This window comes from Grammomys surdaster, unplaced genomic scaffold (assembly GCF_004785775.1).
Source record: "Grammomys surdaster isolate TR1022 unplaced genomic scaffold, NIH_TR_1.0 149, whole genome shotgun sequence".
In the NCBI taxonomy this organism is placed as follows: Eukaryota; Metazoa; Chordata; class Mammalia; order Rodentia; family Muridae; genus Grammomys; species Grammomys surdaster.
This window is the reverse complement of record NW_021604607.1, coordinates 4,709,345-4,736,132: the sequence shown is the minus strand read 5'-3', so window position 1 is coordinate 4,736,132 and position 26,788 is coordinate 4,709,345. Positions and strand designations below refer to the sequence as shown.

Here is a 26,788-nt window from a genome sequence, read left to right as displayed (position 1 = left end):
TACTAAGAGACTTGCTTGTGAACTAAGCCCGTGTTCACAGCGGCTGAAGCAGCAAGTGGAGTGTCTGCATGAGTCTGGATTGTGTCTTTTGCATATTATAATATAGAAATTAGTTTAGTAGTTTTATGTGACTCTTGATTATGAAAATGAGTGGATCTCTGTCTCTTCTGCTTGCTCTTGAGACTGTCTCCTTTTGGGTTGCTATGTTCAATATTGATATGATATTTTTTGCTTTATATCATTATATTTCATTTTGTCATGTTGGTTTTTATGATCAACCTGTACTTGTATAATGAGAGTCAGGAAGGAAGTGGATGCACAAGGGAGGGAAGGCGAGGATAAACTGGAAAAAATGAAGGGTGGGAAAATTATAATCAGACATACTGTATGAGAAAAGACTCTATTTTTTAAAATAATTTATTTATTTTTTTCTCAAATTGTAATTCATTCACACAAGGGTTATAAACACAGACAGGATGTGGAGAAGGCAGTGACACTGGAATGTGGGTGATCAGGGGGAATACAGATGTCTTTCAGAACCGGGTATCAGCTGGGTGAAGGTTCAGGGGACAGGTCACTATGACTCTGCCTATGACTCAATTGTCCTTATCTAAGTTGGTATTGTCTGCCAAGGCTACCTATTTACAAGGTCTATGACTATTCAGGCAGGTAAACTTCCACAAAAGGTGCCTGTTTACAATAGCTTATAGCCATCTGTTTCAATGTTTTTCCACAGAGACCCAAGACTTGGTGTTAGTATACATGTATGAGAGGCCTATTGCTGATTTTAGGCCCATGACTGATTTTAGGCCTTCAGTGTGTAAGCAAGGCTGCCCCTGACATCTCTTTGCTTCTCTAAGTATAGAAGGGCTGTGGCAATTCTAATCTTGCAAAGGCGGGGATAGAGGCCTGATCTCCAGTAACTGAAGGTGACCTTGTAAAAGACTCTATTTTTAATAAAAGAAAAAGAAATATCCTACATGAATAAAGCAACAGAATTTTATGTAAAATTCTAAAAATGGAATGAATGTATCAGTAAAATTGTATTAAAACATAGTTGTTAGGAGCCATATTGCGACAAACTATAATCAGCAGGTGATAATTCTGAAATGCTTGCTTCAGATTATTATATAATCTGTGACAGAGTGAGCTCTCATCCAGCAAGGCTGTCAGAGACACATTTTAGGAAAGATTCCTCCTATTCATATGCTTTTCCTATTATTATTATTATTATTATTATTATTATTATTTAACATATGTAACAATCACTAAGGAATAGCACACCCCTTTGGAGTAGATCTCTGCAGACCCACGAAGATGTACTGTCTTGTAGTGATGCTATATAGACAAATAGATGTCTTCTTAAGTCTTAATGATGAGCCTATAAGAATTCCTAAAATTATATCAAAGATTATTAAGCTCTTTTATAATGGGACTGCTATTAAGTCCCTTTCTGATAGTCAAAACTGCAATGAGAACTCTACTAGTCTCCCAAGTGTCATCAGCTAATTGACTTTAGACAGTAACCAGACTTTCTCCTGCTCAGAGCACATTCCATTGAAGTTGTAAAACAATTAACCTAAAGGGTTACTAAAAGGGAACTCATGATTTATTATAGGTACTAGGACAGAAGAGAAAATATTGCCTGGATTTATCTATACAAAACTGCACTAATTTCTTATTTATAGTTTTAAAACTTCAGTGAACCTGTGGAGCTAGACAAGTGATGGATGTTTAGCCAGATAATTACTCCTAATGGATATGCATGTAAGTATTCTCTGTTGTAAACTTCTATTTTAATTCATGATTTGAATTTTGGTGTAAACTTGTGAACTTTGTAACATGTGACCATGTACTCTGAATGATGTATAAGTTCTGAAGACAAAGACAAAGAAGCGGTAGCTGTAGTAGTCATAGCAGTAGTCATGGTAGTAGTAGAATAGAGGAGTTGTAGATGTTGATGTTTGTTAGGAGCCATCCCTTCTCCTCTTTCTTTTTTCCCTGCTTAGGTTTTCTCCAGTTAGAATTTTTCCTTTGTTTTGAACTTTTTTCCTTTCCCCACTTAGGACCTTTTCACTTTTTCTCTTAGATAGCTTTCATAGAAAACTTTTTATACTTAGTAATAAACTATAATAACTTCTCTAAGTGTCTTTTCTTCCTCTGACCTCAAACTAACAGACCTAAGTTAGAGCCTAGCAGCACTTGCAGAGAAGGAAGGCTATTTGCCTAATACTCTGCTGTTAGGCTACAGGTGTTAATCACCTAAGCCCTTTTAAGTCTTTTACCCTCAGAAGTTTTTAGGGCTTTATAGTACAGTTCAGAGAACCAGAAAACCCTGAGACCCTCAGACCTTAAAGCCACCACCAGAGTCCTACTCTGTGCCACTGCCACTACCCTCTCTGGGCCAGGAGGCTCTTGGCATATAGTATCTCCAATAAATTACATTTTTGAAAAACAGTTTAACAATACTAAGCAGATTGGAAAGCCATAGCTTGTATTACTAAAGACTGCTTACCCTAAAAACAAAAATGAAAGTACAATTACTAAAATATACATTTGTATTATCATTTGGCTTTCACATTTGTAAAGGAAACTCACACAATTATAGAGCCAGTAGCATTATTTTTATATCACTATGATAGAAAAATAGCATGTACTTTTTAAAATACAGTTAGAGTGCTCTGTAAATTTGAGGAATGATATCAGGCTAAGACATTAAAAGAGTAAGTTCAATCTTCTTTAAATCCTGAATGTTCCCTCTTTTATCCAGAGAACAAAACTCTGTTAAAGAAATGCCATATGTGATGACAAAAATTAATATTTTATGTCCATAAAATTAAATTTCCCTTTTTATATCTTTTTACAAACCTTGCTCTGTTATGACCCCATGACATGTTCTCTAAATAAGTCTAATAACACTGCTGTATATACTTCAAGACTGGCAATTGTACATTGTTCTTTTTTTAACTACTTTTGTAATTCATTTCCTACACTCTGCATTTTAAACATGATAATTTTATTTTTTTTTACACTCTCACTTCTGTATAACTCTTAAATATTTGTTTTTAGTAAGGTAATATTTTTATTAAATACTAAAGAGTTTCATGTCACCTTTTATTCATTTTTATTTTGAGGTCAGTTACTCAGTAACAACTGGTCTGCTTATACAAACTTAAATGCTGCAATTTCAGAAATCCAAAATGATGTGCTATTGCATTTGGAGAGACTGTAATATTAAAAGTGAGCCAATGCTTCATATATCAAAGGAATTTATAGAAATTAAGAAAAGAAAACAATAAATTAACTAAATAATAAATAGAATCAGAAGGAAATTATAACCTAGCAAAGAATGGGCCACACAAGGGTAAGCAATATGGACATATTGAAGTGTTTTCTGAAAAGTGTGATGTGTCCTTGACAGATTAATAAATATAGTATCAGGGCAATGAAATATACTCTGACATGGACATTCATTTTGTTTTCTTCTAATAAGATTGGACAGCTTTTTCGAATGCTGACCAAAGGAGAAACACAATCTTTGTGTGCTTTAATGTAGTCATTCTGACACAATTGTTGACAATACATAGAGGGGACAAAGGTGAAAGTAATGGGCTGATGTTGGTGGTATCTGGCAATAAATAAATAAATAAATAAATAAATAAATAAATAAATAAGTTTGTTAAGTGACTGGAGTGGCCTGAAGTTTGTAGCACTGAACATAGAAACCTGAATTCACTGAACTAAAGATATCTACTTCTGCTGATGAATTAAATGGAAAGTCAGAGACAACATCATTCAATGAGCTTTCTAAGTTAATGGTCAGCCCTAACAAACTGGAAGGAGAGACTAACTGTTTGAAACAAAGAAACCAGGAGAAGTTTGTTGATTGTAGCAAAACAAAAAACAAAAGGGTTTGTGGCCCCATGGGGAGAGCAACAACGCCAAACAACCGGAGTTCCCAGGGTATAAACCACCAGCCTGGGAACCCTTGGGTCCAGTTGTGTATGTAGGGGATGATGCCTTTGTCAGTCATAGATGGAAGAGGAGGTCCTTTGTTCCTTGAAAGCTGGATGCCCCAGTGTGGGGGAATTTGAGGGCGGGGCGGTGGGAGTGGGTGGGTGGGGGCACATTCTCATAGTTGCAGGGCAACTTGACCCAAAAGACTAAAAGTCTCCCTGGAATTCTGCTATACACAGGGCAACAGAAACCACAGTCCATAGGCCCCCCATAGAGAACATCTTCACACATGACAATAGCTTGACTGCTCCTCTGAAACCCAACAGTCTGAAGGCTTCCCAGTAGATCTACTGCATCCAGAGCAACAGATCAGCAGTTTCTCTGCCCCTCTGAAAAGCCCTTAGATGGAAGGCACCACAGGTGTTCTGCTACAGCCAGGGCTGCAGGCCTATCAAGAGACCTGAAGAAAGCCAGGGAAAAAAGAGACAGACATGAGACAGAGTCAAACAGACTAGCAAATACCAAAGACACTCAGATGATGAGAGGCAAGCTCAAGACCATAAGGAACAGAAGCCAATATATGTGGGTATCATAGGAACTCAGTTGTCCCACCACAGCAAGCTCTGAATACACCAACACATCTGAAAATCAGAAAGCTGACCTGAAATCCTGTCTCATGAAGATAATAGAGTCCTTTAAGGAGGATATAAATAACTCACTGAAAGAAATACATGAAAATATAATCAAACAGGTTAAGAAATTGAATAAAACAGTCCAAGACCTAAAAGTGGAAGTAGAAACAATAAAGAAAACACAAATGGAGGCAAACCTGGAAATGTAAAACCTAGGAATGAGGTCAGGAATTGCAGGTGGAAGTATCACCCACAGAATACAAAAAATAGAAGAGAGAATGTAAGGTGTGGAAGATACCATAGAAGAGATTTACACAACTGTCAAAAAAAATTCAAAACATGAAAAAAAAAAACCTTCTAACTCAAAGCATCAAGAAAATTCAGGATTCAAAGAAAAGATCAAATCTAAGAGTCATCAGAATAGAGGGGAATGAAGAGACTCAGGTCAAAGCACCTGAAAATGTTTTCAACAAAATCATAGAAGAAAATTTTCCCAACCTAAAGAAAGAGATTCATATAAATGTACAAGAAGCACATAGAATATCATATAAATGGGACCAGAAAAGAAAATCTTCTCATCACATAATAATCAAAGCACTAAATTCACAGAACAGAGAAAAATATTAAAAGCTATAAGGAAAAAGGGCCAAGTAACATATAAAGGTAGACCTCTCAGAATTACACCATACTGCCCAACACAAAGCATGAAAGCCAGAAGACCCTGGTCAGAGGTCATGCAGACTTTAAGAGAACACAAATGCCAGGCCAGACTACTATACCCAACAAAGTTCTCAATCAAAATAGATGGACAAAACAAAATATTCCAGGACAAAACCAAATTTAAAAATATCTATCTACCAATCCAGCCCTACAGAGGATCCTAAAAGGAAAATTCCAAAACAAGGAAGGGACCTACACCAAAGAAAGTACAAGATATTAAGCATCTCACAACAAAGCCAAAAGGAGAGAACCATAAGTGTTAATAATCTGTTAAACTCTACTTCCAAAGTCACCTGGCAACAGTCAGGTATGCTCCTCCCCAGAGTTACCTGGCAACAGGCAGGTAGCCCTGCCCGGTATAAAAGGGACTGCTTGACCCTTCCTCTCTCTCTCTTGGCTCCTCGACCCAGTGCCTGCAGGTTGCCGTTCCCCTCCCCCCTTCCCTTCTCCCTCTCTCCATGTGGTTATGTCCAGCCTCTACCCTCTCTACTCTTCTCTCTTTCCTGCTCTCCCACCCTCATAATAAACCTCCCCTCATGGAACCGTCTAGTCTGTTGTGATCTGTCTCAAGCTGCGCGTGGAAATCATTTTAATAAGCACATAAAGCCACCTATAAAAACAAACATATCTGTAACCAACAGTCATCTGTCTTTAATAGCTCTCAATATTAATGAAAATAAATCATGTATAAAAAGACATAAGGTAACAGACAGGATATGCAAACAAGATAAAGCATTATGCTGCTTACAAGAAAAATATCTCAATAACAAAGACAAACACTAAGTCAGAGTAAACTGATTGAAAAAGGTCTTCCAAGCAGATAGTAGCAGGAAACAAGATAGAGTTGCCATCCTAATATCCAATAAAATAAAGTTTTAACCAAAAGTTATCAAGTGTGAAAAAGAAGGATACTTCATACTCATAAAATGGAAAACCCATCAAAAGAAAGCCTCAATTCTGAACATCTATGCCCCAAATGCAAGGGCAACAACATTCATAAAAGAAACGTTACTAAAGCTCAAAACACACACTGAACCCCACACAATAATAGTGGGAGACTTCATCACCCCACTCTCACCAATGGACAGGTCATTGAAACAGAAACTAAACAGAGACACAGTGAAACTAATAGAGGTTATAACCAAATGGATTTAATCGATATCTACAGAACATTTCACTCTAAAACAAAAGAACACACGTGCTTCTCAGCAACTCATGTACCTTCTTCAAAATTGATCATATAATTGGTCACAAAACAATCTTCAACCGATACAAGACAATCAAAATAATTCCATGAATCCTATCAGGTCACCATGGACTAAGGCTGGTCTTCAATGACAGCAAAACCAAAAAGAAGCCCAAATACTCATGGGAACTTAACCACTCTCTATTCAATGGTAACTTGGTCTGGGAAGAAATAAAGAAATTAAAGACTTACTGGATTTAATGAAAATGTTGACACAGCATACCCTAAGTTATGAGACACAAAGAAAACAGTGCTAAGAGGAAAATTCATAGTACTAAGCATTCTAGTAATGAAACTGGAGCCGTCCAGTGGTGGCACACACCTTTAATCCCAGCACTTGAGAGGCAGAAGCAGGTAGATTTCTGTGTTCGAGGCCAGCCTGGTCTACAGAGTGAGTTCCAGGACAGCCAGGGCTACACAGAGAAACCCTGTTTCGAAAAACCAACCAACCAAACAAACAAACAAAAACACAAAAGAAAAGTAAAAAGAAAATAAACTGGAGAGATCTTACACTAGTAACTTAACAGCACACCTGATATCTCTAGAACAAAAGGAAGCATACATACCTAAGAGGAGTTGATGGCAGGAAATAGTAAAAATTAGGGCTGAAATCAACCAAATAGAAAGAAAGAGAACAATACAAAGATGAGCAAAACTAAAATCTGGTTCTTTGAGAGAATCAACAAGATAGATAAACCTCTAGCCAAACTAACTAAAGGGCCAAGAGGAGGCATTCAAATTAACAAAATCTGAAATGAAAGGGGAGACATAAAAACAGAAATGGAGAAAATTAAAACAATCATCAGATCCTACTACAAAAGCTGGAAAAACTGTATGAAATCGATTGCTTTCTAGACAGATAACATAGACCAAAGTTAAATAAAGAACATGTAAACTACCTAAACATTCACATATCCACAAGGAAATAGAAGAACTTACTAAAAACCCACCAACCAAAAAATATAAATAATATAAATAAAATAAAATAAAATAAAATAAATAAAATAAAATAAAATAAAATAATAAAACCCAGGGCCAGATGGATTTAGTGCAGAATTCTACTAGACCTTTAAATAAGACCTGATACCAAAATTCCTCAAACTTCCATAAAATAAAAACAGAATGAATGGTACTTAATTCATTCTATGAAAACACAATTAATCGATACCTAAACTACACAAGGACACAACCAAAAAAGAAAACTTCAGACTGATCTCACTTCTGAATATTGATGCAAAAATACTCAATAAAATTCTTGCAAACAGAATCTAAGAACACATCAAAACTGTCATTCACCATGAACAAGTAGGCTTCCCCCCAGGGATACAAGTTTGGTTCAATATACAAGAATCCTTTAAAGCAATTCACTACATAAAAAAAATCAAAGAAAACGATCACATGATCACATCCTAAGATGCTGAAAAAGCCTTTGACAAAATACAACAACTATTCATATTAAGAGTATTAGAGAGATCAGGAATGCAAGGCCCATACCTAACCATAATTACAGAAATACACAGCAAACCAAGAGGCAATATCAAATTAAATGGAGAGATACTTGAAGCAACCCCACTAAAATCAGGGACAAGACAAGGATATCCAGTCTCCCCATATCTTTTCAATATAGCACTCAAAAAGCTAGCTAGAACAATAAGACAACAAAAGGAGATCAAGGGGATACAAAATGGCAATGAAGAAGTAAGAATATCACTATTTGCAGATGATATGATAGTATACATAAGCAACCCCCCCAAAAAAAAACTACCAGAGAACATCTCCAGCTGATAAACATCTTCAGCAAACTGGCTGCATATAAAATTGATTCAAAGAAATAAATAGCCTTCCTTTGTACAAATGATAAACAGTCTGAGAAAGAATTTAGAGAAACAAGTCCCTTCATAATAGCCACAAATAATATAAAATATCTTGGGGTAACTCTATCCAAACACGTGAAATGTCTGTATGAAAATAACTTCAAGTCTCTCAAGAAAGAAGCCAAAGAAGATCTCAGCAAATGTAGAGATCATCCATGCTCATGGACTGACAGAAATAACATCATAAAAATGGCCATCCTACCAAATCTACAGATTCAATGCAATCCCCATCAAAATCCAACACAATTCTTCAAAGACTTTGAAAGAGCAATTCTCAACTTCATCTGGAAAGGCAAAAAAAAAAAAAAAACAAACAAAAGTAAAAACAATGCTTATAATAAAAGAATGACTGGGGGAATCACCGTCCCTGACCTCAAGCTTTACTACAGAATAATAATGATAAAAACTGCATAGCATTGGTACTGAAGCATACATATTAATCAATGGAATGGAATTGAAGACCCAGAAATAAAACCACAAACTTAAAGCCCCCTGATCTTTGACAAAGAAGCCAAACATACAATGGAAAAAAGAAAACACCTTCACCAAATGGTGCTGGTCTAATTGACTGTCAAGATTTAGATAAATGAAAATAGACCCATATTTGTCACCTTGCACAAAGCTCAGGTCCAAGTTAATCAAGGACCTCAACATAAAACCTGATACATTAAACCTAATAGAAGAGAAAATGGGAGAGCCTTGTACTCATTGGCACAGGGGAAAATTTCCTAAACTGATCTCCAATGGCTCACACTCTAAGATCAAGAATTGATAAATGAGATCTCATGAAACTGGAAAACTTCTGTAAGTCAAAAGACATAGCCAATAAGACAATTCAGCAACCTCCAGATTAGGAAAAAAAAATCTTCACTAACACCACATCTGATAGAGGGCTAATATCCAAAATATATAAAGAACTCAAGAAAAAAAAAGGAGTATAGAACTAAACCAAGAATTCACAACAAAGAAATATCAAATGGCTAAGAAGCATCTAAAGAAATGTTCAAAGTCCTTAGCGACCAGAAAAATGAAAATCAAAACCACCCTGAGATTCCACCTTACACCAATCAGAATAGCTAAGATCAAGACTTCAGGTGACAGCATATATTGGTGAGGATGTGGAGAAAGAGGAACACTCCTCCATTGCTGGTAATCAATCTGGAGGTTCCTCAGAAAATTGGAAATAGATCTACCTGAAGACCTAGCAATATCACTTTTGGGAATACACCCAAAAGTTGCCCCATCATGCCACAGGTCATGTGTTCCACTATGTTCATAGTAGCCTTATTTGTGATATCCAGAAGCTGGAAACAACCCAGATATCTCACAACAGAAGAATAGATACAGAAAATGTGGTTCATTTACACAATGGAATACTACTCAGCTATTAAGAATGAGGAGATAAAACGTTTTGTAGGCAAATGGATGGAACTAGAAAATATCATCCTGAGTGAGGTAACTCAGACCCAAAAAGACATGCATGGTATGTACTCACTAATATGTGGATATTCGCCAATAAAAAGTATAGAATACCCAAGATATAGTCCACAGAACTCAAAAAGGTGAACAAGCTGAAGGGCCCAAGTGAGAACACCTCAGTCTCACTTGAGAGGCAGAAGAAAGCAAACACAAGTGGAGAGGGAGGGAGGGACCAGGGAGGGAAAGTGAATGGGGAGGGTTCAAGAGTGGAACCTGATTTGGTATTGGGTATGGGAAAAGGACTAAAGCCCTGAGGGCCAGGAGAAAGAATAGAAAAAGACAACCTAGGGATGTTGGAGGTTGGGAGGACCCTCCAGAATGCACCAGAGACCTGGGAGGTAAGAAACTCTCAAGACTCTAAGGAAGGAACCTTAGATAAAATGTCCAACAGTAGGGAGAGGGAACTTATAGAACTCACTTCCAACAAGGAGACAGGGCATCAAGGGGATTGCCATCCCATAGTCAAAACTTTGACACATAATTGTTCCTGTCTGAAAGAACTACAGGGATGGAAATGGAAAGGAACCTGAGGAAAAGAAATTTCAGCAACAGGCCCAAAGTGGAATCCAGCTCAAGAAAAAGTACCAAGGCCTGATACACTTCCTACTTTTACTGAGGCTAAGGAGCGTTCAAAAAAAGGGACTGCCCTCCAAAAGAACCAACAAGCAGTGGGAAGAGACAGATGTAGATATTTGCACACGACCAATGGGCAGAAGCTGCTGACCCCTGTGTTTTAATTAGGGAAAAACTCAAAGAAGCTGAGGAGAAGGGCAATACTGCAGGAGCACCAGCAGTCTCAATTAACCTGGACCCCCTGTTTCTCTCAAACACTGGACCATCAAAATGGCAGCATACACCAGCTGGTATGAGGCCAACCACACATATACAGTAGAGGACTGATGTGTCTGGGTTTAGTTAAAGAAGATGCACTTAACCCTCAAGAGAAGGGAGGCCCCAGGAAGTTTAGAGGTCTGGTGGGGTGGGAATGGGGTGTGGGGACATCCTCGTGGAGACAGGGGGCAGGGAGGAGGTTTGGGATGTGGATCAGTCAGAGGGTGGACCAGGAAGGGAGTAAAATTTGTAGTTTAAAATGAGTAAATAAGTAAATTAATTAGTTAAATGCAATTTTTACTATTGCATCATATTATGTAAGATCTACTCTCTTTATTTCTTTATTTCATCAATTATCACTTCTTTTACTTTTTCAGTGTCTTTTTTTACAGTTGTTTTAAAAATCTGGCTAGTTTTACTTTTCACTCAAAATACTCACCCAATCTCCAGCATAGATATTCGTAGTTGAAAAATTATATTGTCAGAATCCTGCACAACAGGTCTCCAAATGATTCAGATCATTCACTGTTTGTTATTATTATTTCTTTCATATCAGTAAGTCACACACAAAAATGTCAAAGCTATTATTATCATGTATGTTTAAGAAAAGCATTATTAATAATACTATAATATTATATTAATATTATATTATTCTTTGAGAACTTCCTGTTTGATTCCACACCTCTTTTAAGTTAGAATGTTATCTTTTGTTGAGTATTTAAAGTTCTTCCTAAATTCTAGACACTAATTCTTTGTGTGATACATATATATATATATATATATATATATATATATATATATATATATATATTTTTCCTATAGGCTGTATCTTCCTCTCCCTATCTTCTGCTCTTGACCTACAGTTTAAAATAAAAAACCTCAGTTTATTTATTCATTTATGTATATATCAATTTTTCTTCTGTAAAATTAGTATCTTTTTCTATTTAACTTCTTATCCTTTCCTATATATTTAACTTTAATTAAATTCTATTTATGGTATTACCCTATTTTAGGCTATAATTGTTATACCAGGCTAAGCATTCCCAGAAATATGTAGACCACATTTGAAAGATCCCAAGTGGCCCTGGCATAGACTTTTTCAAATTTCTTTTAATGCATTTTTCTCATCCATTCTATTCTCTCTGTTCCATGCCTCTGTTTCCTACATTATAGATCAAAGGCCTGAACTTCTTTATTCCATGTATATTTAAAAACACTTAAACAATTACCATTATACTCCATTCTATTCTTAAAAAACAATCAAATCAAATTTCATTAATTTCTATTTTTTGTTTATCTGCTTTTTTGAAGCAAATGGCCCGTACTGTCTGTCTCTGTCTCCCTTCCTAGCAGCCTATCTGTTTGCACAGGAGGGTCTCCCAGTATCTTGGGGTTCAAAGGCAGTCAGAAGTCTTTTAGAACCACATGTGGTAAATCTTTGCCATGGAGGACCTAAACATGTCCCAGCTCATGCCCTGAGCCCCAGAATTATGTGCATTTTTTGTACTTGTTCTGAACCTGTGAAGCTCAGTTTGGTTGAGAAGTCAGTACTCTCCACTTGCTTATCTCACATCACACTGAATGTCTTCCATTCTAAATCTCTATTTAATTTTTAAAAGTGAGTACAAGCTTAACACATTGAACACAATTTAGCAGTAGAGAGTTAATCCACTCTTAACAAACAGGGTGATTGTGGGACTGTGTAAGGGTATCCTGGGTCATGGTTGAGCAGGTACTTAGAACCCCGAGATTCTCCGTGGAATTCTGCATGACAACCGGCAGGAGTTCGGTCCCTCCCATCATCTAGGATCCTGAAAACAGTCACATTTCCATAGAGTCACATAAGCAAGGCTACAGGCCTCAGGCCCTAGAGATTTACATACTAATGAAGGCCAGAGAGCAGAGCAAATTAAACATTCCTCCCCCAGATCTTCCCCCAATCCTCCCCCTTTCTCCCTCCCTATATAGCTCAGGACTGCCCTGAGTTTTTGGGGGTATGCCTAGATCTATCTATCATCCGCCATGACAATAAACCAAGGACTTCCTCGTGTTATTGGGGCTTGTGGCCGCCAAGGCCTCCAGGCCACTGGAATCATAGGATTCTTCCCGAATGTGGGACCCGCCACAGTGCAGAAGCCCCTCCGAGGCCCCACCGCTGTGGCGGCCTCTAAATTTTCTCCACAGGTGATGTGCAAGCTTTCCTTACTACCCACCCAAATGTTTTTGATTCATGAATGAGGGTCACACGTACATGTGGCCTTATTTCTAATATTCCCTAAGCAGCTCAGTGGCTAGGCCAGTCCAAAATTTCCACATTGCTAATTCTTCCCCTCTAAAAATTCCTAAATTATTATTAAAATCTGTAATTCATCTTTGCTACCCCAAATCCAATCAGGGGAATGGCCTCTGGATGCTGTTTTCCCAGATTCTTACATGGCTTATTCTCTGCATTCTACAGCTCTCTCATGCTTGCAACCTATTCCTTTCCTGGCGTGGAGACTTTAAAACCTCATTCTTCCCATCATCCCTTGACCAGGAAATCAAAGTCCTGCCTTTGTCTCCCTGCCAGTAATTGATGACTGGCAACTTTATTTACTAACTAGATCCAGCTGGGAGTAGGGACCGTCTACATCTCACATACAGATGTTCAAATTCTCTTCTAATTTGGTAGTCCATTGACGTAAGTTATTGACCAAATCCACAACAGATGTAGTGTTTACTATGCAAGGCAGCCCAATTCCCTAAAAATAATGATTACATCTTTATCATATAAAGTTCTTCCTTTCAAATAGTTTCTGTTTATGTGCCTAACATATAGAATCCTGGTGGATAGAAATGAAGTGTTGTTAGAGAGCTACATTTAGGGATGGAGAATAATACAATATAGAAAAAATGAAAGTAGAGATGGGCATATGGATCCAGAAGAGTTCAAGTATGTGGTAAGGATTGATAAGTGAGGGAGCAGGACAATCAAGGACACTAGAGAAAGACCATTGTTTGGGGGTACACTTAGTGAAGGAGGATAACACAACATAGAGGAAATAAAATTAGAGATTGTGAATATGGGAACAGAAGGATTCCAGAGTGGTGAAGCTGAGCAAGAGAATGGCCAGGGAGATTCTTACAAAACTGAAATGTGCATGATAAAGTTCTTGGGAATCGATCATCTTACAATACAAGAAAAAATTATTTTAAGAGGTAAGAATAGAATATATGTAATACAAAATAATGGTGGAAGAATATTGACAGTTAAATTTTTAATCAGTAATGAAGGGTGTTAGCAAAAAAGCCTTATGAAACCCCACTAGTTTGTAAGCTAACCGATTTTTTGAGGGAGCTTGAACAGTAGTATTCCACATTAGTGAACAAGATTCTTCCTTGGAAACACTGCTTATTCCCAGGCCTGGGAAGGAGTGCTGGAATATTCTGAAAGTTAGGAATGAGATGGTTATTGCACATCAGAGATCACGGAAGAAGTATTACCTACATAAAACCTCCCAAAGAACAAGTGTGATGGCAGAGGGATTCTCAAATTCCTGCTTAAGAAGATATTGACAATAAATGGCTGTTGGAGGACAGGTAGCCACTTTTATTTAGAAGTGTTCCACTTGTAAATTCCTAATACCTAAATGGATAATAGCATACACATCCTTGTATGAGAAACACTAACTGGGCTAAATTAATTAATTAATCAATAAATAAAATAGGGGGACATGATGTTGAAATTAATTATGGTAACACTGGGAGGATTTGGAGAGGCTGGGTAAGGAATTCATTTGATCAAGATACATTATTTAAATATACGAAAATTTTAATATAATAGAATTTTAAAGTATGGCATTTAGCAAAGATATAATAATTGAAGCCATTCCACATGATTTTAAAATGTTATCCATTAGAGAAATTGATGAGTTTTTGTTGGTTGGTTGGTTTCTTAATTTTTAATTTCAGATTTTTTTTCTTTGTTGATAACAAATATCACATGGATATACTTTCATAACCTGTTATTAATGTTTTTCAGAGAGTACAATAATGAGTACATGTAGGCTTGTATAATAGATTGTTAGTTAACATATTCAAACTAATCAGAGGGTGGACAAACCATTAAAACACTGAACTTCCCACAACTCAGCCAAGGGCAGAGCCAGCACTCCAGATTCCTTCCCACACCCAGAGACAGCTTGAATCTTAGGAGCTCAGTAACAACCAGGATGACAGGCTCAGAGGAGGGACAGCATGGCAAGTTAACAGATCAGACAACAGAATGGCAAGAGCCAAGCATAAGAACATTAGCAGCAAACACCAATGACACTGGCACCATCAGAAAACAATTCTCCCACCACAGCAAGCCCTGGATACTCCAATACATGTAAAAAGCAAGACTCTGACCTAAAATTCCATCACATGTGGGTGACAGAGGACTTAAGGAGGACATAAATAACTCTTAAAGAAATACAGAGCATAGGTAAACAGGTAGAAGCCTTTAAAGAGAAAACACATAAATCTCCTGAAGAAATACAGGAAAACAAAATCAAACAGGTGAAGGAATTGAACAAAACTGTCCAGGATCTAAAACAGGAAATAGAAACAATAAAGAAATCACAAAGGGTGTAAACCCTGGAGACGAGAAATCTGGGAAAGAGATCAGGAGTTACCGATGCAATTATCATATACAAGAATACAAGAGATAGAAGAGAGATATCTCAGGCATAGAAGATACTATAGAACATACTGTCACAACAGTCAAAGAAAATACAACTGCAAAATCTCCTAACCCAAAGGATCCAGGAAATTCAGAATACAATGAAAAGACCAAACCAAAGAATAATAGGAATGAGAAGTTTCCCAACAAAATCATAGAAGAAAACTTCCCTCTCCTAAAGAAAGTGATAGTCATAAAGATGGAAGATCACCACAGAACATCAAGTAGATTTGATCATAAGATAATTTCCAACCATCACATAATAATCAGAATACTAAGTACACAGAACAAAGAAAGAATATTAAAAGTAGTAAGTGGAAAATTCCAAGTAATATAGAAAGCAGACCTATCAAAATTACATCAGTCTTATCAACAGAGATTCTAAAAGCCAGAAGAGCTTGGACAAATGTCATGCAGATCCTAAGAGAACATAAATGCCTATCCAGACTACAATACCCAGTAAAACTCATCATACATAAAGAAACCAACTAATTCATAATAAAACCAAATTTAAATAATATGTTTGACTAATCAAGCTCTTAAGAGGACAATAGAAGGGAAACTCGTACACAAAAAGGAAAGTACACTCATAGAAAATCAAGAAATTACTCATCTCACAACAAACCCAAAAGAAGAGAACCACACAAACATTATACCACCACTAACAACAAAAATAACAGGTAACAACAATTGTTGATCTTTAATATCTTTCAACATCAATGGACTCATTTTCCCAACAAAAAGACACAGACTAACAGACTGTGCACTTAAATAGGACCCAGCATCTTGTTGCATACAGGAAACACACATCAGTGACAAATGCAGACACTTTGTCAGACTAAAAGGCTACAAAAGATGTTGCAAGCAACTGGTCCCAAGAAACAAGCTGCAGTAGACATTCTAATATCCAATAAAATAGACTGTCAACTGGAGGTTATCAAAAGAGTAGGGGAATGAAACTTTATACTCATCAAAGGAAAAATCCACCAAAATGAACTCTTGATTCTGAACATTTATGCCACAAATTAAAGAGCACCTACATTTGTAAATGAATTGATACTTAAGGTCAGAACATACATTGATCATCACACAATAACAATTGTAGACTTTAGCATTCCATTCTCAACAATGGACAGGTCATGGAAACAGAAACTAAACAGAGACACAGTGAATCTAACAGAAGTTATTAACCAAATGGATTTAACAGATAACTACAGAACATTTCACCCTAAAAGAATATACTTTCTTCTCAGAACTTCATGGTACCTTCTCCAAAATTGACCACATAATCGGACACAAAACATACCTCACCAGATACAAGAAGATTGAAATAATCCCATGCGTTATATCAGATGACCACAGAATAAGGCTGTTTTTCAACAACAAACAAAAAAACCCAAAAACCAAAAAACAAACAGAAAACCCACATATTCATGGAAACTTAATAACTCTCTACTCAATTGTAACTTGGTCAGGAAATAAATAAATTAAAGACTTTCTAGAATTTAACAAAAATGAAAGACAACATAGCCAAACTTATGGGATAAAATGAAAGCAGTGCTAACAGGAAAATTTAAAGCACTAAGTAACTTCATAAAGAAATTGGAGATCCTATACTAGCAACTTTACTGCAGATATGAAAGCTCTGAAACAAAATAAGTAAACACACCCAAGAGGAATAGACAGCAAAAATAATCAAACTCAGATCTGAAATCAACTAATTAGAAACAAAGATAACTATATAAAGAATGAACAAAACAAGCAGCTGATTCTTTGAGAAAATCAACAGTATAGATAAAACCCTAGCTAAACCAACTAAAGGGCCCAGAGACAGTTTCAAATTAACAGAATCAGAAATAAAAAGGAAGACATAACAACAGAAACTGAGGAAATTTAAAACCTCATCAGATCCTTCTACAAATAGCTCATACTCAACAAAACTGAAAAGTCTAGATTAAATAGGTCACTTTCTAGACAGATACCAGGCACCATCGTTAAATCAGGACCAGATAAACTACTTAAATAGTCCCAAAAACCAATGGAAATAGAAGCTGTTATTAAAAGTTACCCAATCCAAAAAAAAAAAAAAGAAAAGAAAAAAGAAAAAGAAAAAAAAAAGAATAATCCCTGGGCCAGATGGTTTAAGTGTAGAAATCTATCAGATCTTCATAAAAGACCTAATACCACTACTTTTCAAAATAGTCCACAAAACAGAAGCAGAAGGAATACTATTTAATTCATTCTATAAAGCCACAGTTACATTGATATCTATGTCACAAAAAGACCCATCAAAGAAATAGAACTTCAGACCAATTTTGCTTATGAATATTGATGCCAAAAATACTCATTAAAATTCTCACAAATTGAATCCAAGAACACATGAAAACAATTATTCACGAAGATAGAGTAGGCTTCATCCTACTTTATAAACAAACTGAAAAAAGAAACACATGATCATCTCATTAAATTCTGAAAAAGAATTTGACAAAATACAACACCCTCATGTTAAAAATCTTGGAAAAATCAGAAATTCAATGCATACACCTAAATATAATAAAAGCAATATACAGCAAATCAGCAGCCAACATCAAATAAATTGAACAGAAAAATGAATCAATCCCATTAAAATCAGTGACAAGACAATGGTGTCCACTCCCTATTATTTATTCAATGTCATACTCAAAATTATACTGAGAGAAATTGGATGCCAAAAGAAGGTCAAAGTGATACAAATCAGAAAAGAAGAAGTCAAGGTATGAAAATTTGCAGATGATACAATAATATACATAAGTAACCCCAAATATTCTACCAGAACTCTTACACTTGATAAACAACTGCACCAGAGTGCCTAATATAAAGTTAACTCAAATCAGTAGCCTTTCTGTACACAAAGGATAAATAGGCTGAAAAAGAAATTAAGGAAACAACACCTTTCACAATTGTCACAAATAATATAAAATATCTTGTTATCACTATAACTCATCAACTGAAAGGTCTATATGACAAGAACTTCATGTCTATGAAGAAGACTTCAGAAGATGGAAATCTTCCCTTGCTCGTGGATTGGTAAATTCATCATAGTAAAATAGCCATCGAACAAAAAGCAATCTATATATTCAATCTAATCCACATCAAAATTCCAACTCAATTCTTCAGAGAGATAGAAAGAGAAAAATCTCAACTTCATATGGAATAACAAAAAAATCAGGATAATGAAAACAATTATTTAAAATAGAGAAAACTGAAGAAATAAAAGGAGAAAAGATCTACATTTTCTTTCTCAGTGTTATTTTGTTTTCTAGACTTCAATATACAGCACTGGAACTTTATCTCTCTCTCTCTCATATATATATGTATATGATGTATATGTATATATTGAGGTAAACGCTAATATATACCTGTATTGACAGGCATATAGCACTTTGTTATAGCAAGTTGACATGAGGATATTCCTAAGGATCTTGAAAGTGAAAAAAGAAACATGGTAGATTCTTCCAGTATCTTATGAGATGGACCACTGTCAAGTAAATTTTCAGAGGGTTATTAACCTGCATCTTCAGATTTCCCATAATTCATTCAAGCACAGAGTCATTACTCACAGTAAAAAGGTGAGGCTAATGGGTAGTAGACATTATTGTAGCACAAATACACAGTAACACTTAAGAACATCTTCTGTTCACACTACATTAAGATTTCAAATAATTAGTGAAGCAGTAGAAAACTAAAGCTTTTTCATGTGTTTGTTCTCTTTAACTTGCTGATATAGTAATCAAATTTACACTATCAGCAATGAGAAATATCCTGCCACAGTTGACTCACAACCTTCTGAAAAGAGATTCACACAAACATATTAGGACCGCTTTGTGATAAGTTTCCTTGTGTAGTTATGATTGCTGTAATTTGGTTAAAACTAATCCAAATTACTGTTCATCCCAAAATGCATCTTTTCTGACTTTTGATAGACGCACCTCTTAGTTACATTTAAAACAATGAAAAATATGAGTTTCTTTAAATCAATTTTGAAAGATAGTAATTACCGAAGAATGAATGACTTTATGGAACTATTGTTATAATAGCCTCTTAGGTTTTTTTCCAAACATTGTTGTGGATAACATGCTTTTCCTTTTGCTTCAAATCCTTGACAATGTAACAGGAAAAATATAAGGAATATATCCGTAAAAACAACTGAGTTCTTTTCTTAAAACACAGTGTAGAATTTGGAGGCTTTGTCTGACTTTAGTTGATTTGGCAAATGCTGCATTATAATCTTTTATTCAGTTTATACTTAACCTTTTATGAATTATAAATTTATTGAAAAGGTAGAAAAGTAATGACTTTCTCTATAAATCTATACTTACATGGAGCAAAATAGACAGTCTGGAAATAGAACTAGAAAATGTACTAATTTCAAGAAAAGAGGAAGGATGTAAGAAATATGGTGTTTTTATCAAGCAATGACAGAGAACATAGACATTCACAGACAAGAGACAAACAAGATTAAAGTTTACTCTTCCACTTTACATGTGAATGAAGTCAACCACTGGGTTTAAGAGTAAAATACAAATGTATGTGAGCATCTGAGTTACCTCACTCTGACCCAAAAGGACATGCATGGTATGAACTCACTAAAATGTTGATATTAGCCAAAAAAAAATAAAAATAAAAAAGGAAGAAAGAAAAAAAGAAAGAAAGAGAGAGAGGGGGAGGGAGGGAGGAAGGGAGGGAGGGAGGAAGGAAGGAAGGAAGGAAGGAAGGAAGGAAGGAAGAAAAGTAGAGAATAGAGTGTTCTGTGGCACAGAGCTTGGAATGCTAAGAAAAGTGAATATGGAAAACAACAAAATATTGTTGTATTCAAAATTCATTAATAATTTAGAAATAAAGACTATACATGGAAGCAAGTCAATGGACTCTGGAATCTATCTGGACAGTAGTTACAAAATGGATTATCCTGAAATGGGCTTATGTATAATAATTAATAATAAGAATTTCCATAAAAACACTGGAATGACATCTTGCTCTGGTACGGATGTGAATGCAGCCAACCTCAGAGAGACATTTATGGGCCTGAAATACAAAGTCAGGAATAAAAATGATCTTACTCATAAAGAAATTATGGAATTGACCGATAGTGTTTCTACAGAAGATCACAGCAAAAGAAACATGTTGTGTGTAGTTTTTATTAAAGAAAGGTGAGGTGCTGTGGTCCGGCTAGCTACCTGGATCGCCCATCATGTTTCCATACTAGAAGTGGCCATAGGTGCCAGGAGCTCTGACCCTAGACTCACGAGAAATTAGTGTGGCTGCTGTCTCTGCCGATCAACTTCGTGGAATCCATGTCCCAAAGCATTGCCACCAGTTCAAATCTGTCATTCTGGTAATGCTCGCCTTTGCCCCAGACAATATTTGCAATGCTCATTGTATCCAGTAGAAATGAGACTCTTAAAGCTTAAAGATTATCCAATAGATTTATATATTAGGAAATGCTCAATACACGAGATGCCCACACAATTAGAACTGTAACCCAATATCTAACCTTTTGATGTGAATTGCTACCTGAGACTACTAGTGACCCATTTGTCTTTCTCTATGTTCATTCCTCTCTCTTCCCTTCTCTGCTTTTTCTCTCTGTTTTCTTCCCAAACCTGGTTTAGCCTACCTCTTCTACTGCCCAATAACCAAGCTCCACTGCAAAAACAAAACAATGTGGCAGTAAATAAAATTCCTGTAACATATCACCCTTTCTGTTAGAATAGAAAAAAATCTTTCCTTCTTTCTGTCCAATTAAAGACTCTATCTCAGATATAAACTGAGCATAACTATTGTCATGTTGTTATTTTAAGGTACAAGATAGACCTAATACCCAGTCCAACATTATTGTCAATAAAAAGACCCTTGTCATCTATCCTAACTTAAAAGACTCTAGTTCTGTACCTGGCTTATATCCTGGCTTTAGAAAGAATGTCATCTGAAAGCCATCTTCTCAAATCTATTCTGTCAAAGTAAATATCCTGGGTTGTCTATGAGACTATAAGTCTTCAAGCCTGTCAGAAATTCAGAATGACTGAATTAACTGCAGATATGGGAAGAACAAAGCACAGCTTTCAAAACATAGCCAGTTTATATAGACTACTGATTACCTGGACAGTCCTTTATACTTCAAAACATTGGAGCATCCAATCTTCAGCCTTCTGGCCCAGGATCATCTGATAGACCTTAAATGCAAAATACTTAAGGGCTGATCACCCTGTCTTGGCAGATATAATCAGTCAACTATTCTGCAAGTGTGTCCATTTTCTGAACAGTATTTTGTCTGTGGATGAAAAGAGGCAATTTTAGCCTGTTTGCTGTCTCACCACTACTGGAGTAACTCCAAAGATTTCTTCTTAGAATCCAAGACAGGGAAGCTGTCAGGAGTAGACAGGTCTCTAGTCAAATGATATTTAATAAAGAAATGTCTGTAACATCAATTCTGTGGACATCTGATGTTTTTTAAAACCAACTATCTATGTAAACCAATCTAGACTGCTGTTCAATAATTACTCTCAGCTATTTTTAATTAAAATCTAGAAAACATTCTAACAATAAACTCAGAGCCATGAATTTGCTAGAGGCCCTTAACTCACAGGCTAACCATCTCAGATCAGTAACAAAGGTTAAGAAGGACTGGGTCTAACCCTTGTACTCACAAAATTTTGAATTAATATAAGAAATTATGCCAATGAAACCCTTGAATTTGTATCAAAATAAATTTTGTACCATCTAAGAAATTATGACTTCAGCTTAGTAACAATTACACAGATTTCTACCTGTAACACCAGCAGCTTTGTTTGTATGATTCTAAGTCATGGTGATGAAGGAGTAATTATGGAACAAATGGGCCCGTTGGCCTGAAAAAATTAACTAGTTTCTTCAGAGGCGACTAACTGCCAGAGTCTGACTGGAAGGCTGAAACTCTTTATCATACAGACGAGCTGGTGTACAGGTGTACAGAGCTGGACTGTGGCATAGAAAAGGACAGTGGAACTGATGAAGATATGGCATGCCAGAAGATTCCGGTGGAGACAGATTTCCTGTATGCTTACTCTACAGCACCCAGTTACTCTTCCTGGAGAAATTCAAAGGCTGTGGTTCGTCCACTTTGTGCCATGCTGAAACTGTAAGCACACAAGCTTGAATTTATGTACATTCTCACTCGTGTTAACTGTAAGGTGGCCATGGAATTTGAGTCCTTGTCCCTGGACTCCACTTTTCTCTCAAAGAAACAGTGGGGGCATGTTTCTGTTTTGTTTTTTGTTATTGTTGTTTTTGTTTGAATGCCAAATGAGAAAACTGTCAGGGAGACTTTATTTCCCTCTCATTTAAATCAAATCTGATGTTCCAAGTGAACTTTGAATGATACCACTACCTAGCAATGCAGGCACAATGCAGCTACCTCAACTTCAACATCAGGTAGTTGAAATGAAATTTAATTAGGAACAAATAAATGTCAATAATGGTACTATCATCATAGAAGAAATTACAAAGTTGCCCTTATATAATTAGCAAGATTTGGTGATACTGTGAATTTTGAAGTACTTGTGAAGCAGTAAAGCTTTGCAGTGATGATATTATACTTCCTATTCATGTTAAGGATGTTATTCTAGTTTTTGTTAAATGTATAAATGATAATGTCAAATGATATGTCTCAAAACATGAATCCATGAGCAGAGTCAAAGGCTGGAAACCTTGTTTTGGAACTGATTTATGGAAATGAAGAGTTGGACCACCATTGTATACATTGTTAGCACTGGTTTTATGACAGTTGTCCAGGACACATATTTGTTATTTAAATAAAATTGTGTTTTATTATTGGAACAAAAATAACTTGAGTATTTATGTGAGAGGAAAACCATGTGTGAACTTGGTTGATTTGTTGAAGGCTGCCATTCATCAGTAGTGAACGTGATAACAAGGTACTAATATCCACCAGCATATACTTGGCTAATGAGAAGACAAACAAAAACATAAAGATAAATTTTATTGAAAAATATGGATTTTGAATAAATACCAGAAACATTTTCAACTGTATTATTTCTTACAAAATTCTAAATCACAATAAAATAAGACTATGTACAAATTAGAATAGCTAAAATGTTTATTGGATGGTAATCTAAATCTGATAGGTGGTATAGAAAATGAGTCATTTATTACATTCTTGGTAGGAATTTAAGGTGATGTAGCATGTCTTAAAATCCAAAGTTAAAATCCTGGGCGTTTATTAGAGAGAAATTAAAATTTACATATGCAAATTTGAGATTTGTTTGTTTTAAATACCCCAAAAGTAAAATAGTCCAGATGTCTTTCAGTTGGTAAACTGAATATTGTGTTACATTAAAATCATTAAACTTTGTTTAAAAAGGAGAGGAGAGTAATGCATGGAAAAATTGGAATAATTTCCAGAGAACTAGTAAGTTAAAAGAGCCAATTCCACATAGACCCAGGCCGTTTCATACCATTTATGAAATATAATTTGGTAGCAATGGAGAACAAGTCAAAGCCACCAAGAATGGAGGAAGTCAGGGTATACTGATGAACATATAATGGTGATGGTAAAATGAGGAATCCCAGCTAGATGAGAATATTCTGTCCTTGATGGATCAGTATCTTCATCACAGTTGTGATACTGAACAATAGTCTCAAAGAATGTGGTCCCTCGGATATACCTAATATTCAGTGACTTGATCTACATATTCATGTGAAACTAATGGTTAGTAAAAGTGAAAAATGAATTACAGTAAAGAGATACGACATATCCACAAAGTGAACTGATCAAAACACAGTTAGAATATATGAATGTGGGACTGCATAAGGGTATTCTGGTTCATGGCTGGGCAGGTGCCTAGAACCCAGAGACTCTGTGTGAGAACCAGCAGGAGTCTGGCATGCCCACAGAACCCAGAGTCCTGAAAAGCAGTCTAGTCTCCATAGAATTACATTGTTTAGTCACATAGGCCAGACAGAACCTCCCAAAGTGCACAGGTAGAGGGCATGACTAGAGGCCTCAGGCCCTAGAGATTTACATACTAATGAAGGTCAGAGGGTGGAGCAAATTAAGCATGCCATCCCAGATCTTCCCCCTTTCTCCCTCCCTATTTAAATTGGGACTGCCCTGAGTTTTACGGGGGAACACCCAGATCCATCCACCATCCACCGTGACAATAAACCTTTCTGGAACCAAGGACTTCCTCGTGTCATTGGGCCTGCCACCGCCAAAGCCTCCAGGCCTCTGGAACCTTAGACCTCCTTCCACATGTGGGACCCGCTGCATCGTGGAAGCCTCCCCAGACTCCACCAATGTGGCCTATAATTTTCTCCACATTTGGGACCCAAGTGGAGCACAGATACCCATGGACTTCAAGAACCAGGCTGCCCCAGTCTGCTACAGAACGCAGCCAAGCTTCCTGCCTGGCTTGTCCAGTAATGTGAGGAATCGACTCAGTGAAGGTCCCATTGACTGAAGCTGCAGCTGCTTAATCTCTCACCTGGAGGACCTCTGCATTCCAGACACGAGGACCCACATCTTCAAGCAAGCTAGCCAGGCCACCTAGTCTGCTTAACAAGTACAGTCTCTCCCACGGGTGCTGCTAGGGCCTCTTTCTTCTCCTCCCATACCTCATTTTTCTCAGCTGTGGGTTGTCTGGTCATGTGCCCACATGCTCCCGTCTCAGTCCTTTGGCTGCCTCTCAGCAGTCTGAGAGCCCAAGGGCTTGAGACCAGTGGGTCTCCAGCTAACTTCTGGCCTGGGGATCCCCAATCCAAGAGCTCTGCACCCCTATGGAACCAGAGTGAGAATTCCCCATGGTGGGTGGGGCCCTGCTGCGCTCTCCCAGTGTTGCAGGGAATAAACTCAGCCAAGATCCCGTGTGCTCCTGCCACACTGAGCTACAATTCCAGCCTACCACATTGTGGCAGAAGCACGAACCCACAACACAACAGAGACTCATGCCTGAGCGTGCCCACAAATAGGTCTACATCATTCCCTACAGGTGGTAGAGGATTCGGGCAAAGCCAGCTCCGAGTACCCCCCCACTGGCGCCCGCCAAGAACCTCTCCATGGAACTGTGAGTAACCCCAGCCTAGTACGCAAGTCTAGGCAGGCCTCTCTCTGTCTCCCTATCTCTCTCTCCCTCTCCTCCACTTGTTCTACAGTTCAAGGGCAAGATGGCAAAGGCTCCCTAGCCTCCTCTACTCTGCCCAACCCCCAGCTCCACAGAGAGGGCTCCTTGACAGCAAATAGCTGTCTTTCAGGCCACAGTGCCTGCCGTGACACTTGTTCTAATACTCTTTCCCTTGGTTGAGAGATTCCTCTTTCATTTTGAGCTCTCAGGAGTTCCTACTTCAGTCTTTCAGGAGCTGCCTGCTATCGTAGCTTCCTTTCTCCCCATGTGTTCTCCAACTTAACAAGATGGCAGTGACTCCTTAATCTCTGCTCTCTACCCCTCCCCTAGGAGTCAGCTTTTCAACTTCTGCCTGCTAGCTTCTCAGGAGCACTGGCTCTAAACTCTAGTCCCCAGTGATTTTCCCCCAGGGGTCAGTCTTTCACAGGCTGCCTTCTAGCCTAGTGTAGACTTCCCTCACTCCTCCAACATTTGCTGCCAGCTGGTTACAGCCCAGCTGGCTTGCCTGAAGCAACAGGGCTGGCTCCCTGCTTGTCCCCTTCCCCCCTTTACCTCCTAGGTCATTTGTGGCCAGCTACAGCCCAGCTGACTTGCCTGATAGCAGAGGGTCTGAGACTCTGTCTGTTCCCTTCGCCCCTGTGTACCTCACAATTTCTTTCTCACAACTAAAAACTCCAGGCTGAGCCATGAAAAATTGCTTGCCTCCTGCGAGCTTCTCCCAAGAGCTGCCAGCTATAATCCAGCTTCCACATGTCTTCCCACCATAGCTCAGTTTTACACAGCCTTTTACTCCTTCTGACTCTCCTATCAAACACCTATGTTTCTTGCTTTGAGCTTTTCTTCAAGATTGGCTTTCTTTTTCTCCTCTACATCTAGGATTCCTAAGAAAAACAAATGGGGAATTCCTTGGCTTCTCTGCTAGAGCAGTCACCACATGGCAGAGCAAGCCCCTGCCCTACTGCTTCTAAATCTGCCATTAACCTTTTCTCCCCAACAGGAATACGCACAAAACTGTTAGTGCTTTCCTGCCATTAATGCATTTTCCCCCAACAAGAACATCTAAAACAACAGTGTTCGTGCTTTTCAACCCAGAATTTTTCACCTTTTTGTTTAAATGCCTCCTTTTCTCTCTAACTCATATATGTCCAACATTTTTTTCAATTTTTAAGACTTCTTCAAAGTTCAAAGGT

At 37.3% G+C, this 26,788-nt stretch overlaps 1 pseudogene; it reads left to right on the top strand.

The window, feature by feature from the left end:
• Nucleotides 1–20,262: 20,262 nt before the first annotated feature.
• On the top strand, nucleotides 20,263–22,754 carry LOC114619250 (annotated as a pseudogene).
• The last annotated feature ends 4,034 nt before the right edge of the window (nucleotides 22,755–26,788 follow it).